The sequence below is a fragment of the Anser cygnoides genome, chromosome 2, assembly GCF_040182565.1.
Source record: "Anser cygnoides isolate HZ-2024a breed goose chromosome 2, Taihu_goose_T2T_genome, whole genome shotgun sequence".
In the NCBI taxonomy this organism is placed as follows: Eukaryota; Metazoa; Chordata; class Aves; order Anseriformes; family Anatidae; genus Anser; species Anser cygnoides.
The window spans coordinates 35,801,004-35,810,000 of record NC_089874.1 but is presented as its reverse complement, the minus strand read 5'-3'; the positions used below and the strand labels follow the sequence as shown (position 1 = coordinate 35,810,000).

The following is an 8,997-nucleotide window of genomic DNA, read 5'->3' as shown; positions in this document are numbered from 1 at the left end:
TCATTTGACAAATAGGCCATGTAGTGCAGTGAGTTAACTTATTATATTGCATAGTTAGTGCAGCCCAAGTGCCCTAGGAAACTAGGACAGGAAACTATGGATGCTATGGCATCAATTATTTCCATAGCTGTGCTGCAATTAGTGACTTTGTATTCTGTCTGGTTTATGGGACTTACAACCAAGGCTAAAGTCATGGATGAGAAAGAGAAGGTAAGATTTTAGGCACAGGCTAAACCTTTCTCTCTTCCTACAGATTTTTTTTCCCCTCTATATTTGCTTTGTTTAAATCATTTCACTGTGTCAGACACATGAACATTAACAGAGCTCTTGGATGTTCTCCCAGTTCAGCTTTATGCCTCGTCATGAGGCTGCAGAAGAGCAGTGGTGCCACACATGGGGAGATAAGCTTTCCACCCAGCAGCATGGGCTTTGCTGGTGATGCCCAGTGTCTGAGAGGAAATAGAAAAGGATATCCCTCCTCATCAACTGTAGCATGAATGGTAAGTGGCGTATGTAGAGATGGAAGCTTAAGCGTACTTTGTTCCTATGTGCCTCTATTCAGTCCCAGTACACTTGCCATCACTCACTCCACAATTGGTTGTTAATTTACTTTAATACCTGTGTCTGTAGTATGTGGAGCTGATAAATAGTGAGAAAGTATGTGATGGGTTATCTAACCTTCTTCATATAGATGAAACACTACAGGTCTGAAATCCATTCATGCTCCCTGAACACAATGCCTTATTCTGGTTTTCTATTCATAGTGTTGTAAATTTGTCAGCCTAATGGGACACTTTGTAAGACGTTTTCCTTTTTAAGTGCTTTAATGGGAGTAGGTATTACATTGATCCAAAATCTAGCTTAGTGTTTCATATCGTGGAGTCTGGAATTGTGTAGCGACCTGCATAAAAGTTAAGTGGTGCTTTGTTCTTCCCTTTATTTTAAGCTGAATTTTGCCAATCTGAAACTCAGCCTACAGTTTATATATGAAATAAAATCAGCATGCAGTTTAGCCACCAAATTCCAAGGTCGTACCCTGTTTTCATTTGGTATAAACAGAAGTGGAGGTGGTAAGCAGGCAGAGCACACAGCCAAACCCATACCTTTTTTCCCCTCTTTCCCTGGAGTGGGAGGGCTGTGGTAGTGGTTATGAAATAGCCATGCTAGGACAGACCCAGCATATAATGAGTCCAGTAACCTGTTTTTTGACATCAAGTCAGCTGGGACACTGACAGGATGAGACTGGTGCAGACACGCATGGCACTTCCCTAAAATATTCCCCAGCATCCAATTTGCGGGTCAAGTGCTTCTTAAGCAGCAGCGATGTCTCTATATTTAGTAACACTGATGGATTTTTCTTCCCTGAAGGGACAAAAGTGAACTCAGTTACTCAGTGTGAATGGTGGCAAACTTTGGAGAAAATTCAGATCTGAGCTCCTGGATGTTGGAGGTTTGGGGTGAACAAGGCTTGGTATGAGCACAGCCAGACACCAGACGGAAAAGTTTGCCTTGGAAAACCAAGAGGTAGATGGGAACCTGACAGAAATGGCCAGTCAATAAACATCCTGCTCTGAGAGAGGTGGAAACGTCGTGATGCAGTCAGGCATTTCAACCTGTGAAGTATGCCTTTTGCTGTGCTGCACTGAGTTGCAGAGGACATCTGCCTTAGACGTAGGCATCCTATGGCATGATTACAGGCCAGGATTGTCATTGCTGCTCAGACACAAGCACTGATACACTCATTTCTCCAACCTCCCAGTATCATTCCTGATTTAGGAAGAGAAACCTTTTCCCTAAAGCTGTCCAAAGCAATACAAGTGAAAATTTCTGGGAAATGCTGAGTCAGGGCACAATGGCACAAGAGGAAGGCTTGCAAAGCTGGTAACCCTTGCAGGTGCACAGGATCGCAGGAACACCAGCACAATAAAGTGCTCTTGGTTCCCCACATGCCACACCAAAGCCTGGCTTCATGGATGGACACTGCCAAGCTCACACAGAGCACCCCAGCCCTGTGCCTTTGCTGCCCACGCTGCCCCAGTGACTGATTGCAGCCCTGCTTACGGCTCTCCTGCTCCTCTGAGTAACATCCATGTGCTGGGCTTCCTCTGCACAGGGCTGCCTTTATTCCAACAAAAGCTATCAGTCTGTGCCATTGTTTATAATGGGGAGGAAAAGTCAACACCAGAAATCTTTCCTGTACTGCATAACTTTTGAGATTTATCATGGCGTGGATTTCTCCGAGGGCTGGCAGTAAGGTGACAGAAGGAGCTGTCTCATGGTTTATTTTCTTCTTCTTCTTGTTTTATTTTTTATTTTTTATTTATTTTTTATTGGTTCCCTGTGTATGAGAAAGCTCTATAAATAACAGCCACCAATGCAGGCTGGTGCAGTTGTTAGAGACACTTAACCTGCTGGCTGTAGGTGTCTTCTGAAGCAGCGTTTTTCCTCCCTTCTTAATCCAGGGACACCGGTGCTGCTGGAGGAGAGGCAGCAGAAGTTTGGAGCGTGTTGGTTGTGTACTTTGTGAACTTCTGCTGCGGAGAAATGTCAAGGTCAGAACATGATTGAAGAACCTTCTTCCTCCTGTGAAGTCGCTGTTCCTGTATGATATTGTTTTCCACTGTAGAAGGTTCTCTTAAAAATGAGGTTGAGATCCCTAAAGAAATTGCTTCAATCAGCAACAGTGCTTAATGACTGTTAATGGGAAGTGGAGATAGGATAGTAAGTGTTACTTTGATTAATAAGAGAACTGCAGAGAATTTAAATTGTGCCACTGATGGATTATTTTCTTCAAGCTTGATAAGCGCTTCTCATTTGTTCTTAAATTTGGTCAATACTGTTAAAGACAGCAAAATGAAGTATAATTAATTCTATTACTGCTACTCAGACCCAGAGTTACTGGGAAACAGATTACGATGCAGACAACAATGTTAGGTAACACTTCTGATAGTTTTATCATATGAGGACCGGTCAGGGCTGCAAAACAGAGAACCTTTTCTCCTCCACGCTCAGAAACTGCCCAACTCTCACTGCCTTCCAACACATGTGCTGGTCCCTTTGAATCTACCATGGAAATATTTTCAGTGAAGGAAATAGCTGACTGTGAAGTACGTAGGCAAAACAAGGAGCTCCACTTTATTTCTCACTTGATGTACATTTTATTTGCAGACACTGTGTCTTGTGAAATTAACCCCTCTGCATGCTGCTAGGGTTCAGCTCAGTGACTAAGGGGTTTATTACAATAACATTTTACCAAAGATATTTTATGTTTTACAATCATTTATGTTTCTTACCAGTCTTAAAGTTCAGCATATGTATATTCTACAGATTAATATGGCCCATATAATAAGTAGTCACATTATAGCAGCACCTAAATGCTGCAGTTGGGTCCCAGTTGGGCAGTGGCAAACATTATAGTGTTCCCTTAGGAAAGCTCCCACTTGCTTTTCCTTCTCTTGGAGCAGTGAGTCACTGCCATCTGCAGAGGTCTCCAGCCTCGTGTGGTGCACAGCTCCTGCCATGCTGGGACATGATCCTGCTGAGGATGGGAAGTGCTAATCCAACATCAGTAGCCAACAAGTTAGCATAGACTCCGTGCTGGTGTACACACAAATTATCATTATGCTTTTAAACACACCTACTTGCATTATAGGGAAAATACTCTGAGAAATGCAGTTTATCCAGAGACCTTTGTACCAAATCTGAAGTCAGATTTTAGGAAAAGTTGGCCAACAGCTCACCCATCCTGCTGCCTCAGAAGAAATCCAGGCTATGCGCAAAGGGATTGGGAAACAGTTCTGTGCTTTCATTAGAGGTAGCTGCAATTAGCACTTAATTTTACAGACTGCCTACTTCAAAGTCTATGCTTCTCCAATTCTGACTGCAGAAAGTCATTGTGTGAATTATTTCGAATTAATTTGAAACCAGAGTGTGTTGGCTAATAGTATAGTTAAAAAATCAATGAAGGTCTAATTCTGTTATTAAAAATGTAAAGCTTATGTATTATGAATAAAGAGTTCATTCCTTCCAAGGATATTCCATAAACATAATTTCTAAAAATATTGGAAACAGAGAAAATGTATTTCAGGCATGAATTTGGGTGCAATGATCTGTACTCCAGAGTGCAAGAATACATTAAAAGACTCTCAGGTTGAAGGTCATGTTTAAAATTTAGAAGCACAGAACGAAAAGCAGTGACAATTCCCTTCCCTCTGAAAGTCTCTGTTTATAGCTCTGCCTGCATTCCACGCAGCAACAGCAACTGAACATCTTTCATTCACTTGACTTGTTTGCAAATGCTTGAGGGCTGCTCATAAGGCGTGTATGCGTTGGCCTGGTTGAATCAGTCCTTCATTGATACTTTCTTTCAGGTAACCAGGGTGAATGCTGACCCTAATTGATCACTGGAGACACACTTTAATTTCCCAGGAAAGGATGTCAAGGATGCCATAATCTTTGCGAGCAGAGAGACGGCACCTATCACGTATGGAATAGCAGCATCAAAGGGCTGATGGTCTTTGTCCTTAAGACAGCTGCAGAGCAGTGCCTGTGGCCAGTATACACAACGCCATGAGTTTGAAGGAGAAGGCTTTTAGATCAAACCAGCAGCCTTGCGCATCGCTGCTCTTTCTACAGAAGAGCATTTCTTCTAGGAGAAACTTTTTGAGAGATGGCAGCTGGCATCTTATACTGCCTCTGGTGCACCAAAGACAAAGAAACTTTAAATCTTAGGTATTATCTCTGTAGAGTTAACCAGAGATTTGGAGGCCAAATAAACCTTTCTCTCTTCTCATTTTTTTTTTTCTGTTATTCCATTTTAATGTCTGTCAGCTTGATACAAACCCTCACATATGTCTGTAGGTGTGTTATTTGTTTGTTGCTGCTGTTTTATTATGCAGCACAATGGAAATTCTGCTGGATAACTTGTTGGCAAAGTTAATTCACAGTGGGAAAAAAATGGGGAAAAAAAAGGTAGATCCTATATTCCATTTACAACAACTATCCTCCAGAATTAAGGCCCATATATTTGAAGGATTGTGGTGCTGTAAATGTACTTTTCTGAAGGTACTTTAATAGTGTTTGGTTTGTCATGAGCCAACGTTTCAGTAATGAAAGAGAACCCTGCATGCACCAAAAGCCCTGATTAAGAGAGGAGTACAGTCTTCTACAGTTATGGGGGTACGTGGCTATCATATAAGTTTATTAAATCACATAAAATTTCGGTTTATGCCATAGTATTCCATGAAAGATGGAGCACACAAAACCAATAAGTATGCCAATTTATTTCATGTATGAATTGTATTGTTGATTGTGTTAAAGCTGCCATTTTCAGAAGCAGGATGATTTATGCTAGAATAGTCATTTCCTGTCTCAGTTAAATTTTGAAGAAGTTCATTACAGATTGAAGATAAAATGAAAGTGGTATCAATGCTAATAAAATGCTGATATAACATTATGTATTGTTGGGAAGGGGGAAATATATATGTATAGTATATACATATAGACGTATATTTGAGTCTCTGTTCATTGTGAATACAGTTTTGTGGAAATGGAGCAATGCTACCCCTGTGCAGTGTGTTTGGGCTTTGTTCTGCTGAGGGGAGGTGAAACTGCTTATTTTCAGGCCTTGTTTTCCATAATACTTCTAGTTTGGGTGATGTTTTGTAGCAGTTTTCATAACTTTTGTAAAGTCAAGATATAAAGTCAGACAAAGTTCATGAATCCTCAGTTAAATGAAGCTGATGCTATCCCAGTATGTTTTGTCTTATTTTAGCCTATGTCTGCTTTTGGAGAGCTTAACTTATTCCTTCTTAGCATATCAGAAAACACTCAGGGCATGCACAGAGCTTGTGTTACTGTGAATGGATTACAAGTGGTGGAGTTTCATTCTGGAATCTGTGCTATAAGCAAGAAAATTTCTTTATTCATTATTTTTGCTGGCCAAACTGAATTTCAGACTTTCCTGGCTACTACTTTCTGGCTTCTGCTGTCATTTCTTTTTACCATCATATGCAAGATTTGGCAGGAGTGTCCCATTAATAGTGAGGTGAGAGGTGCCATCCTGCAAATACATGGCCAAGAACAGGGGAAAGAGTGAAGCAGCCTCTTTTAAGTAAAAGTGAGTTTAAACAAACAGGGAGGATGGAAGTTCATGAAGGACGTTTTTGGGAAAGCTGTTTTGGGGTTGAGCAGAGCTGGTTTGGACTTGGATGGAGCAAGTGGTCATTAGTGGTCTTGAAGATGGTGACTTTCTTTAATGAAGGTGTTTTCAGCAGTGTTCTGGCATCTTTTTGGTCGGACTAGTGATCCCAGAGGAGATGACAGAGAAGAACATATGATGAAAACATAAAAAGCAATCGGGTTTTTTTGCTGTCACACTGTCAGAAAGCAGAACTCTGGGAGAAACTACAGCACAGCCAAAGCTCCTCTGCTCCTCTCCCCGGCCCTTTTCTTCATCTTGTTCAGGTGGTGTTACCAATTATGTGGAGGAAAACTGGGGATTTACGTCAGTGCAATGACACAGGTGCTCCTCAAGATTTTACAGCCCTCCAAATCTTGCAGAAGTCCAGAGGGCAAGTGATGTTTGCGAGCAGCCAGGAGGAAAACTGCAGAGGGAAGGGGGAACAGAAATCCCTGTCTTTCAGGCTCTGCATAGTCACTCTTGGCTGGATAGACACCTTTCTCCTTCTTGCTTTATTGCCAGCCGTGCACTTGGATGGCTGTGTAGCATAGTCACAGCCACGGTGTAAGACACTCAGCCCTTACAATGCTTTTAAACTAACGAGGGTGCAGCAGATTAGCTCAGGATACATCACACATTTTCCAAAGGGCTCTGCATGTCATTTATGTGTGCTTCATAATGATTACCACTTTTTGTATAGCCTGAACATAGCTCCACACCATTTTGGAGCAGGTTTGAGAATGTTATCACAATTGGCTTGCTAGGTGAAAGGCTTTTCTATTTAGTTTTTAATAGAGCAAAAGTGACTCTAAATTTGTTAATATTCTTTAGGTTATATAGGACAAATTACAGATAAGTGAATAAGTAATGAAATTTGTAATGAGAATTTCTCAAGTATGAAATGTTGGCACAAATTAATTGCGGGATTTTACAGCTATTATAGTTTATATCATAAATGCAAAAATGACTAGGGCTTTTTAATTACAGTAGGAACACACTAAATTTTTATGGAGTGCCATTTCGTTAAAGAGGTACTTTAAGCATTAAGAGCAAATGCCATCCATAACAGTGAGCCCAGATATCTGTGCCACATCAAATAAATATGCTGCTGCTATGAAATTGTTCCTCAGATACTGTAATTGACACGAAGACTAATGAGAGTTCTCTTTTCACACCTTCAGTTTACTGTGTCTTCCCTCTTGGTCATTCTTTTTCTTAATTACTGTGTGCTTGCAGAGGGCCACAGCAAATCCCTTGGAAAAATATACAGGGCTTTTCCACTTACCCTTCAAAGCTGCAGTGTGAATTGCAAAACATCGGTGTCTCAGTAGAAGTTAATATTATTGTGGAGGGGAGGAGGGAGGATGGCTGGATGCTAATTCTTATTAAATATTTGATGTGTAGAGAAATTTAATACAGTAGAAACTCAAAGAAATCTCATTACTTCACAGAACACATTGCATGCTAACATAGAGATGACTTAGACTCAAAGACTAACAGGCAGATTTAGTAAGGAAGCAATGCCCTGCTGTTCTTTTCTATTAAAATAAGAAATCTACACATCCTCTGCTACCCTGTTTATCTAGACATTTCTTTGAGTCAAGAATACATTTTGAAAATTTCACTGCATGCTCTATGCCTCCCCAGTGATGCTGGGTTAAGCTTTTCCCCTCCTCTTCTCACTTGGCTGCTCCCAGGGCTGGCTGGAGAGCAGTAGGTGCTGCAGATCCTCCTCCGCCTGCGCCTGGCTCCAAGGGTCCCCCAGAGCCTCCTTCTCCAGCCGATAAAGATGATCCACTCTTAAGGACTGATGTTTTTACGTAGGCACATGAGACTGCAAGCCCACGTCCTTCCTCAGTGCCTCCTCCAGTACGCACGGTGTCACAGACTGCTTCCCCAGTTAAGGTCTCTAATCCATCACTCACAATTCCTTAAGGGGATTAATTAATTTTAAAAATGGTCATGTTTCTATGTATGCTAAATGCCCTCCCTCAAGGACAAATGCTCATCTTTCCATTTGCACATCTCTCTTGATTCGGCTTGTTGGAACGTCTGGTATTATGCCTTGTGTTAAACAACCCCAAAACCTCACTCGCAAGGAATTGCAAATGAACTGATCATCAGAGAGCTTGCTCGTAATTAGCTGCTATCCTTTTCCTGAAGGTGAGTCTCACTGGAGTGGAGGCAGCATGCAAATACGCTGCCATTGCATCCAGGGGCAGGTAAGAGAGCTCAGAGAAACGAGCTCTGAGGGGACCCCAGCCTGGTGCTGGGCTGTAACGTCAGCTCTGGCACTGGATGGACAGCGTTAAAAGTCTCCTTCTTACCCTCCTAACTCATTTCTTCATCTGCAGGTTTTTAACGTGGCCTGCTTTGTAAATTTTTTTCCCAAGTTATGTTAAGCGTGATCGTACAACAAAAATATGGCAAAAACCTTGGCATGTAAGCTGGACATTGGTATGCCTCTGTTCCCAAGACAGTGATGCTCAACGGGAAGTTCTCTGTCACGGCTGTGTGACCACTCATTCAGCACTCCTTGGATGCAGGCTGGCACTTGATCTAGGTGCTGTTGACTAACATTTCCTTTGCTGCACCAAGACTTTCGACTGTGTTTTTTGCTCCTCCTCCTCTCTTCTAAACCTGTCACCAAGGGAGTCCTAACAAGTCTACTTCTGCATTGGATTATTACTGGGGTGGGAAGCTGAGATCAAGTTATGTGAATTTAACTTAGCAAAAGCAGAGCAACAAAATATTTCCCAGGAAAAACAGGTAAGCTTCTGGGTCCTGATTCACACCAAGTTGTGGGGATTTAATGT

General features: G+C 41.7%; 1 long non-coding RNA gene across 2 annotated transcripts in view; it reads left to right on the top strand.

Moving 5' to 3' along the window:
• The window catches only part of LOC136790040 (uncharacterized), a 13,521-nt gene extending 5,212 nt beyond the window's left edge, over window positions 1-8,309 (top strand). Inside the window, exons 2-4 of one of the 2 annotated variants that reach the window (XR_010829196.1) lie at window positions 344-500; window positions 2,463-2,552; window positions 4,371-8,309. This is a non-coding gene — a long non-coding RNA (uncharacterized lncRNA). Of the gene's footprint in view, window positions 1-343; window positions 501-2,462 lie in introns of both variants that reach the window. The other variant, XR_010829195.1, reaches the window with a different exon arrangement.
• Window positions 8,310-8,997: the final 688 nt, after the last annotated feature.